Consider the following 10,831-nt stretch of genomic DNA (forward strand, 5'->3'; position numbering starts at 1 on the left):
CCCCTGAAGCAAAATCCTTGTGATGTTCCATACTCCAGCCTTTGCTGGCTTCTTACTCCCTGCTCTAACCAATTTCAGAATGGCCCCCTTGGAAACGGGCACTTTCCCACCAGCACCACCACTGTCTTGGTTTGAGTTTCTTCAAAAGTCAAGTGCGAGACAAAGACTAGGGGCAATTAGTTACTGGGGAGGTGATCCCAGGAGGCAGGAGTAAGGGAGTGGGGAGAACAGGACAAGAAGGAAGCAAAGCCATTGCCAGGGTGTGTTTTATCAGTCTCCACAGTGGGCGACAGGGCTGTGTTCCATCAGGACCGCTGAAGCCTACAGAATGCCTTCCAGAATTGCTCATCTGCAGGACTGGAAACTGGTGATTGATCTGCTAACTCCATCCCCCACTGGGTAAGGTCCCTGAGACATCCGAGCTGCAATGCTTGCCCAAGCAAGGTCAGGTGGTATCAAAGAGCCTGCAGCAGATGCGGAAACTCACGGCTTGGGTAGGATGCTGGCCATGTGAGGTGAGCCTGGACTGGCAAAGAAAAGTCCACCCCAGCTGCAGCTGATGTGGCTTGGGCTCTGGAGGCGGCTGCACAGAAACATTCCTTGGTCAGTCAATACACACAGATTACTGGATCTCAGCTGTTCATGAAGTGCCTGGGTTGCTAAAGAAGAGGCTACAGGCCAGGCACGGTGGCTGACACCTATAATCCCAGCACTTTGGGAGGCTGAGATGGGCAGATTGCTGGAGGCCAGGAGTTCGAGACCAGCCTGGCCAACATGGCAAAATCCCGTCTCTACTAAAATTACAAAAATTAGCGAGGCATGGTGATGCATGCCTGTAATTCCAGCTACCTCAGGAGGCCGAGGCACGAGAATTGCTTGAACCCAGGAGGCAGAGGTCGCAGTGAGCCAAGATCGCACTGCTGCATTCCAGCCTGGGTAACAGAGTAAGACTGTCTCACAAAAAAAAAAAAAAAAAAAAAAAAAAAAAGAAGAGGCTATGCACAGAGTGCCCCTGCGGGACTATGGAACAAACATGGGCTTTGCCATCAGACTTCCTGGGTTCAAAGCCACTTCTGCTGGTACCTGCTATGGTACCTTCAGCAGGTCACATCACACTTGAGCCACCTTGAGCCACAGTGTCTATAAAACAGAGACAATAATTTCCACCATATAAAGTATTTAAGATAATCAAATGTACTTGCAAAAATGAATGCATGTGGCAATGTGAGGCTGAATGCAGTTAGTTGTGTCTTCACGAAGCCAGCTGCCCAGGCTTTGCCTCACTCTACTCTCCCATCTCCTCCACTATGCTTTGCTGCATTGCTTTAGCTTATGTTGCCTAGCAGCCCTGGCCTCCTGTGGGCAGTGCTGGTTTTGCCCTGCCTAGCTTTGGGCCCAGCACATCAGCAATCCCCTCCCTGACTCCACTATCCAGAATAGAAATCGATTTTGTGGAAACACAGAATAAAGAGCTGGCATGGCATACCACATAGCAGTGACATGTGTTTTTAAATCCCCATGAACTCTTTCTGTCTTCCCTAGATCCCTCTTCTGACACAGCTGCCTTTCTCACAGAGGCAAATGTAGCTTGAACCCAACACCCCCAGATTTATTCTTCTGCACTCATCCCTGCCCTTTGGGTTCTGGGCTGTCTCCATCTGTTATGGGTTGAATTTTGTCCCCCCAAAAAACTCATATGTTGAAGTCCTAACCCTCAGTACCTCAGAATGTGACCTTGTTCGGAAATAGGGTCACTGCAGATGCTGTGAGGCTACACTGAAGTAGGGTGGGAACTAATTCCAATATGACTGGTGTCCTTGTAAAAAGGGGACATGGGGCACAGAGACATATGCACAGGGAGAACGCCATGTGAAGACTGAAGTTATGCTGCCACAAGTCCAGGATCTACCAGAACCTGAAGAGAGGCCTGGACAGATCCTTCCCCGGAGCCTTCAGAGGGAGCACCGCCCTGCTGACGTCTTGATCTTGAATTTCCAGCCTTCAGAACGGCGAGACAAAAGATTTCTCTTTTTTTTTTTTGAGACAGCATATCACCTAGGCTGGAGTGCAGTGGTGTGATCTTGGCTCACTGGAACCTCCACCTCCCAGGTTCAAGCAATTATCCTGCCTCAGTCTCCCGAGTAGCTGGGACTACAGGCATCTGCCACCACACCTGGCTAGTTTTGTATTTTTAGTAGAGACGGGGGTTTCACCACATTGGCCAGGCTGGTCTCGAACTCCTGACCTCAGGTGATTCATTCACCTTGGCCTCTTAAAGTGCTGGGATTACAGGCGTGAGCCACAGCGCCCAGCCGAGACAATAGATTTCTGTGGTTTAAGACAACCAGTTTCACAGTAGCCCTAGCAAACTAATACATTACCTAAAAGGGCAACTTACTTTTCTGCTACCAATATAGTTTTCCTGTCCTTTTCTTCCCATCCAGCCTTTCTGACTCTGTTGATGTGCTTCTATGTCTCCACTCCCTGATGGACTCTGAATCCTTGGAAGCAGAGCTTGTGTCATCCTCACTGTGGTATCCTCAGGGCTTGGCAGAGCCTGGCCACAGTTCCCATTCAGGAAAGGTTTGCTAAAGGCTTCTTGAATGTAGTAGCTTTGATGTTTGCCCTTCAACGATAGTCCAGAGCTGGGCAGGCTACACTATCAAGGGAAGGCATTGCTAGACATGAGCAAAGGCTCAGTGAGGGGTAGGAAGGGGCAGGCTGGGGAGATTGTGAGGAGCTCACAGTGGGCTGCGATGTAGATACTGGTAGTGGGGAGAGGTCGGGTGGCACCAGAAGGTGGGGGAATGTGACGTTAGGCTATTGGGGTTTGTGAGTGCATTTAGTTGAATAAGCAATGGAACGCTGGGTGCCATGGAAAGAAGATAGAAAAATAGCAGGGCTCTGGGATCATTATTCAGTTACAGAACGGACCAAACACAGGGAGACCAGGGAGGTCCGGGCTGGGACCACAGTCCAAGTGAGAAATGCTGAAGGGCTTGAACCCTCATGGACACGAGGATGGAGACAAGATCAGAGACATTTAAGAGGAAGAAACGCCAGCCTGCTGACTGCCATAGAGGTGTTTTCCCCTCTGAGGTGCTGCCTCCAAGCTCCGCCTTCTCCTGCAGATGCCACACTGAGAATTTCCATGATGTCTGTAGTGACATATAAGTCACCCCACCCCCAGGCCCCTCTCTGAAGACTGACAGTTCTGGTGAGAGAGCAAAGTACATGCGATCCCCACCCCAGGCTGCTCGGGTTTCTGGTTCACAATTCAAAATGCCAATTCATGGAAGGAGGTGATATTTCACCTTTTTTAATATCAATTTTTTATTATCAATCATGAGTGATATAAGTTAACAGTACAAAAAAAACCTGAAAATATAGTGTCATTGAAATCTTACAGGTATAAGGTGAAAATTACATTAAAAAAATGGCCCTGGATAATCCCTTAAGAAGAATGACCTGGGATTCTAGAAATTTAGAAGACAAATATTACATTATTTCATCTTCTTTACTTTTTGACCATAAGCATCAAAGATCAATGTCTAGTTCAACGTGGAATGGGAGGGCAGGGTTTGGAGGTGGGTGGTGGCTAAATTAAATGCTTGCTGGGTATGAGTCCACTACACTGATAAACCAAAGAAAAGAGAAACCACCTGAAATCCTTTTCCCACCCTTATTTTTTGGAGAGTGTCCTCATTCCAGTCTTTCAATTTTTTCCTAATGTATATTACAAGCCAGACTCAGAGTAGAATCATGTAATAGCTTTATTTTTCTGACAACAGTACCTTGCAAGCTTGTTTCACTGGCTTTCCTTTCCCTCAGCCTGGATGATGACATCTTGAGCAGATCTTATAGCTTTGGGGGCAGGGGACAATATCATGTTAGATATCAATGAAAAGCCTCATTCTCAGTTTTATTTTTATTTCAAGTTCCAGGGTACATGTGTAGGATGTGCAGGTTTGTCACATAGGTAAATGTGTGCTATGGTGGTTTGCTGCACCTATCAACCCATGACCTAGGTATTAATCTCAGCAAGCATTTACTATTCTTCCTGATGCACCACCCCCACCCCCCACCAACATGCCCTAGTGTGTGTTTCCCTCCTTGTGTCCTCACGTTCTCATTGTTCAGCTCCCACTTAAAAGTGAGAACATGTGGTGTTTGGTTTTCTGTTCCTGCATTAGTTTAGTGAGGATAATGCCTTCCAGCTCCATCCATGTCCCTGCAAAGGACATGATCTCTCTCTCTCTCTTTTTTTTTTAAATGGCTGCACAGTATTCCATGGTGTATATGTGCCACATCGTCTTTATCCAGTCTATCACTGATGGGCATTTGGGTTGATTCCACGTCTTTGCTATTGTGAATAGTGCTGCAATGAACATACATGTTAATGTATCTTTGTAATGGAATTATTTGTATTCCTTTGGGTATATACACAGTAATGAGATTTCTGGGTCAATGGTATTTCTGGTTCTAGATCTTTGAGGAATCACCACACTGTCTTCCACAATGGTTGAATTAATTTGCATTCCTACCAACAGTGTAAAAGCGTTCCTATTCCTCCATAACCTTGCCAGAAGTTGTTTCTTAACTTTTTTAATAATTGCCATTCTGTCTGGTGTGGGATGATATCTCGCTGTATTGCCCAGGCTGGAGTGCAGTGGCACGATCTCTGCTCACTGCAACCTCTACCTCCTGGGCTCAAGCGATTCTCCTGTCTCAGCCTCCCAAGTAGCTGGGATTACAGGCACCCACCACCACGCCCAGCTAATTTTTGTATTTTTAGTACAGACGAAGTTTCACCACATTGGCCAGGCTGGTCTCAGACTCCTGACCTCAGATGATCCACCCGCCTTGGCCTCCCAAAGTGCTGGGATTGCAGGCGTGAGCCACCGGGCCCAGCCAGCCGAGAGACGTGAGATGGTATCTCATTGTGGTTTTGATTTGCATTTTTCTAATGATCAGTGAGTTTTTTTCATATGTTTGTTGGCTGCATGAATATCTTCTTTTGAGAAGTGTCTGTTCATGTCCTTTGCCCACTTTTTAATGGGAGTGTTTGTTTTTCTTCCTGTAAATTTGTTTAAGATCCTTGTAGATTCAGTGATTTTTTTTAAGTCTGCCAAATAAGGGTCTGGCATAAAGTGCCTTCTGATGTGGTTCCCCGAGAAAGATACTACCTCACTTCTGTGGTGTGATAGGTGGGATATAATGAGAAACATATATATTTGATCTCTGCCCCTAGTTCTTAAAACAGCTCCCCAAACCCTCGGAATCTCCCGAGTGATAAGAATGTCTTTTGTATGCCAATGAGATGACTGGTGGCTGGAGGCCTCTAGATAATTTCAGCATAGGGGCTGGTCACAGGAAAGATCGAGCCATGATTAGAGGGTTGGAACTTTCAGCCCCAGGCTGTAGGTTGAGTTGCTCACCAAAGGCCAATGATGTAATCCATCATGCTTACCTAATGAAACCTCCATGAAAACCTAAAAGGACTGGGTTTGGAGAGCTTCCAGATTGCCAAACACCTGGAGGTGCTGGGAGGATAGTGTGCCTGGAGAGGGCATGGAAGCTCCCACATACCTTGCCCTATGTATATCTTCCATCTGGCTGCTCTTCTGTATCTTTTCTAACATCCTTTATAATAAATGGGTAAATGTAAGTAAAGTATTTCCCTGAGTTCCACGATCTGTTCTAGTAGACTAATTAAACCTAAGGAGGACATCTTGGGAACCCTGATTTATAGCTGACTGGTCAGAAGCATAGGTCACAACCTGGGACTTGTGATCGGCATCTGAAGTGGGGTGGAGCACTGTGGATCTGACGCTACCTCCAGGTAGATAGTGTCAGGATAGCATTGAATCATAGGAGGCCCAGATGGTGCCCGCTGGAGAAAATTGGTGGTTGGTGGGAAGAAATGCTACATGTTTTGGTGACCAGAAATGAAGTGTTCTAAGGTGAGTGTGACAGTAGCAAAAATTCTGGTTTTTCTTATCTCTTGATAAATGGTATTCTTACCAAAAAGGCAGAACCTGACAGAGAAACTATCAGACAAAACCAAAATGAAAAACAATCTACGAAATAATTGGCCCAGAGTCATCAAAAATGTCAATGTCATAAGAAACAATAATATACTGAAGAACTGTGTTGGATAAAAGGAAACTAAAGAGACATGGCAGCCAAGATCTTAGATCCAGTACTGGATCACAGGTGAAGATTGCTACAAAGCATGTTATTGGGGACATTTTGTGAAATTTGGATCTAGCCTAAGGATTATATGATGGTATTATATTAATGTTAAATTTCCTGAATTTGATAACTATATTGTAGTTATGTAAGATAATATATATCTTTTTAGAAAATACATGTTAAAATGTTTGGGGGTAATGATGTATGCGACTTACTCTAAAATGGTTAAGAAAAAAATGTGTGTATAAAGAGAAAGTGACAAAGCAAAATGTTAACAATCACTAACAGCTGGTGAATATGGATAAAGGGTATACATGGGTGTTCTTTGTACTATTCTTGCAATTCTTCTGCAAGTTTAAAGGACTGTTATCCAAAATATATAAAGAGCTCTTAAAACTCAACAACAAGAAAATAATCCATTTTATAATGGGCAGAAGACTTGAACAGACACCCCACCAAAGAAGATATGCAGATGACACATAAGCATATAAAAAATGCTCAACGCCATACATCATTAGAGTTGCAAATTAAAACAACAAAGAGATACCTAAAAACCTGATAGAACGGCCAAAATGCAAAACACTGACAACACTAAAGGCTGGCAAGGATGTGCAGCAACAGGAACTCTCACTCATTGCTGGTGGGAATGCAAAATGGCACAGTCACTTTTGAAGACAGTTTGGCAGATTTGTGTGTGTGTGCAAAACTAAACATACTCTTATTCTTTGATCTAGCAATTGCAATCCGTGGTATTTACCCAGATTAGCTGAAAACTTACGTTCACACAAAATCCTGCACACAGATGTTTATAGCAGGTTTATTCACAATTGCCAAAACTTGGAAGCAATCAAGATGTCCTTCAGTGTGTGAGAGGATAAATTATGGCACATTCAAACAATGAAATATTATTCAGCACTCAAAAGCAGCTATCAAGGAAAGAAAAGACATGGAGGAAACTCAGATGCATGTTACTAAGTGAAAGAAGCCAGTCTGAGAATTTTACATACTGAACAACTGCAACTATATGACATTCTGGGAAAGGCAGAACTACGGCAAAAGTAAAAAGATCAATCATTGCCAGAGGTTAGAGGGGAGTGGAATAATTAGGCAGAGCACAGAGGATTTTTAGGTCAGTGAAACTATTCTGTATGATGCTATAATGATGAGTACATGTCATTATCGATTTGTCAAAATTCATAGAATGTACAACACCAAGAGTGAACTCTAATGTAAACTATGGATTCCAGATGATAATGATGCATCCATGTAGGTTAATTGATTGTAACAAATGTTCTACTCTTCTGCAGGATGTTGATGGTGGGGAGGTTGTGGTTGTGTGGAAGTAGGTGGGTGTGGGAACTCTGTACGTTCTGTTCAGATTTGCTGTGAACCTAAACCTGCTCCAAAAATTGAAGCCTATTTTAAAAACACAAAACTTTAGCCTCTTACTACACTCCCATTAAATGGATTAAAGAAAAAAATAACAATACTAAGTGTTGGTGAGGACGTGGAGCAACTGGAACTCTTACACATTGCTGATGGGAATTGAATATTGGAAAATGACTTTGGAAAACCGTTTGTCAGTGTCTTTGAAAGTGAAACATACACCTGCCCAGTGATCTAACACTCCCACTCTTAGGTGTTTCCCCAAGAGAAACAAAAACATTTGTTTACACAAAAATCTGTATATGAATGTTTATAGCATTTTTATTTATAATTGCCAAAACCTAGAAACAACCCAAATGTTCTTTAGTAGGTGAATGGTTAGACATCCTGTGGTACATCCATTCAATGGAATACTACTCAGTGATAGGAAGGAACTTCCAGTACTTTCAAAAACATGCATGAATCCCAAGTCCATTGAACTAAGTGAAAGAGCCCAGACTCAAAAGGCTACATATTGTGTGATTTCATTTATATGACTTTCTGGAAAAGGCAAAACTATATCCAAAACTAAACCCTATCTCTTTAGGGTGAGAGAAAGGATTTATATCTTGATTGTGGTGGTAGTTACGTAACTTTACGTGTTTTTCAAAACTCATAGAAGAGAGCGCTATTAAGGGTGAATTTTACCATGTGTAAATTATACCTCAGCTAAGCCAACAAATCAACTTGAGTTTCCCCTAGAGCTCTGTGAGCTGGCTCAGAGACCTGCAGGGAGGAATGGGAGCCTTGTTTGTCTCTCCCATTATCTATTCTGCTTCTTTGAATTGGGCTCCGGGTTGAGAGGGGTTTAGGGGAGATATAGGCAAGCACAAGGTCAGATCTGAATGGAGTTATTGTAACCTGTTGTTAGACTCCCCTAGGCGTCCGATGCCCAAACTCTGGCCCTTGTTTTAAAGAGACAAATATTTTTTGGGTTGTGTGCAGGCTTCTTTGTTGGTCTCCTCCAGCTAGTTCCTGGGCTTGGGTGACATATCCCCCAAGACCACCTGTGCCTGTCCCCTTCACTCTGGCTGAGGGTCCTTCTGTAGGGGTCCCCTTCTCCTGGAGGGCAGACTTCTTTGGGCAGGGATCTTTCATGATGACTGACACTTGGATACCTTGCACTGTTTCTGGTTGGTAGCACAGGAAACATTTCTTTCTTTTGCACCCTGCAAGCACTGGCTGCTCCCACGGCAGCCCCCACCCCTCATGCTACCACCAGGGACAGCTCCCATCAGCCTTTTCTCTTCAGACTTTTCCAGGGAAGAGGTGGGTCAGGTTCTGTTTCCCCCAAGCTCCAGGGAAGCCTCATTCTCTTGGCTTGAGTTGTGTGGGGTGAGGCACAGCACTGAGGTGATTCTCCCCATGGAAAGCCCCTGCATCCATCCTGCTCTCCCGGGTCAGTGCCTGCTCCGAGGCTGCTCTGAGGCTGTATGAGGGCATCATAATCTGCCCAAGTCCTGCTGGATTGTGTCTGGTGCTGCTTTTGAGGCTCTGGGGGTACAGCAGCAATTCTGAGACAGGAAAGTCCCATTTCACATCCTACTACACATAAATATTATGTTATTTTAACAAAACTGGGATTTTACTACGTATATCACTATTTTATAACCTGCTTTTTCACTTCATACTACGTTTTGAGCATCTTTCCACATCAGTAGACTGCTACATTCATATCATTTTAAGTGATTGATCAATATCACTTATATAAATATACTAAAACTTATATCCATCCCCAATTGTTGGCTGTTTTAGATCATTTCTAATTTTAGATTATTATTAATGATGTGATGTTTGGGGTGAATCTATGTGAAGCTGATGAAAGGACCCCATTTGCACGAGTCCCTTTCAAATGCCTGGGAGTAATCTGGTAATTTTATGTTCATAATTTTGTATTCTTTGTGTTATAGGGGCTCCCTAAATTGTCTAAACTTCAGGCTCCACAAGAACTGGATGTGTCCTTGGCTATGACAAACATCTTCACACTCAATTTTTTTTCTTTTTTTTTTTTTTTTTTGGCTACGTCTTTATTTCCTGAGGATAAACTCTTAGAAACAGAATTGCTAGATTAAAGCAGATGCACATTTTTAAGATTCTTGGAACATATTGCCAAAGGGCCCTCCAGAATAGGTGATTTCATTTATACTCCCACTCTGCCTTGAATGAGAACACCCACAACTGGGACGGTTTCTAAGGGATTGTGTTTCCTTGTTATTGTGATTTGGTTGTAGCTGACATTCCCACCTTTTCCCGAAAGTAGAGGTTTTGATCTGTTATCCACGGGATCTGTGGGTAGAATTCTTGGGGTCTGTGAACTTGGTTGAGAAAAAAATCACATCTTTATTTTCATCATTAGCTTCTCATTGAAATGTAATCATTCTTTCCATCTTGAATGTAGACCACGAATCCCCATAGTATTCACAGTACAAATGACTTTAGCAGTCCTGTAACCAACAGAAATCACACGTTTTCATGCCTTGTTACAGATCTCTCAGAACATCATTTATGCTCATTGGTGCTTCAAAATTACGGTAGTTATTAGACCTGCCACTAGATCTTGTTGTGTAATGTGCTCATAAAGAACATGTATTCCTAAATCATAATTTATTTTTTAATATTTTGATAAGCACAGTCAATAGAATTGCTTTCCTTTATAATCATGTGTATTTTTTATTTTATGAATTTTAAAACTTTATTCTGAAAAGAGGTCCTTAGGCTTCACCAGACTGCCAAGGCATAATGAAGTTCAGAACCCTTAATCAACTCACATATCTTTAAAACTTACTGAAGGAAAGTAATTAAGCTTTCATGAACCCCTCCCTGGAGCCAGGCCCTGGGGGTACATGCTGGGGGTACAGAAGGGACAGGTTGACCTCCTGCTTTTGAGGAGCTCACAGTCTAGGTGGGACATGCAATTTCACAGCTCCTGCCACTCACTGTCCTGTGGACTGAGGGCCCAGTTTCTCAGATCTTTCAGGATTTTAAGAAAAATTAGATATCCAGATTTTTATTTGTTCCCATATAAAACAACTCTTACAATTTTTAAATGTTGGCAACTAATCAAAATTTTTATAAACCACTGTGTGGGCCAAATAAATCATGTCTGAAGGCTAAATCTGGCCCAAACGGCACCAGTTTTCAACCTTTGCCCTAGGAAAGCTGAATTCCAGTGAGGGTGGGACAAATTCATTCTGTGGAACAAAGCAGCAGA

This window comes from Macaca fascicularis, chromosome 14 (genome assembly GCF_037993035.2).
Source record: "Macaca fascicularis isolate 582-1 chromosome 14, T2T-MFA8v1.1".
NCBI classification, from domain to species: Eukaryota; Metazoa; Chordata; class Mammalia; order Primates; family Cercopithecidae; genus Macaca; species Macaca fascicularis.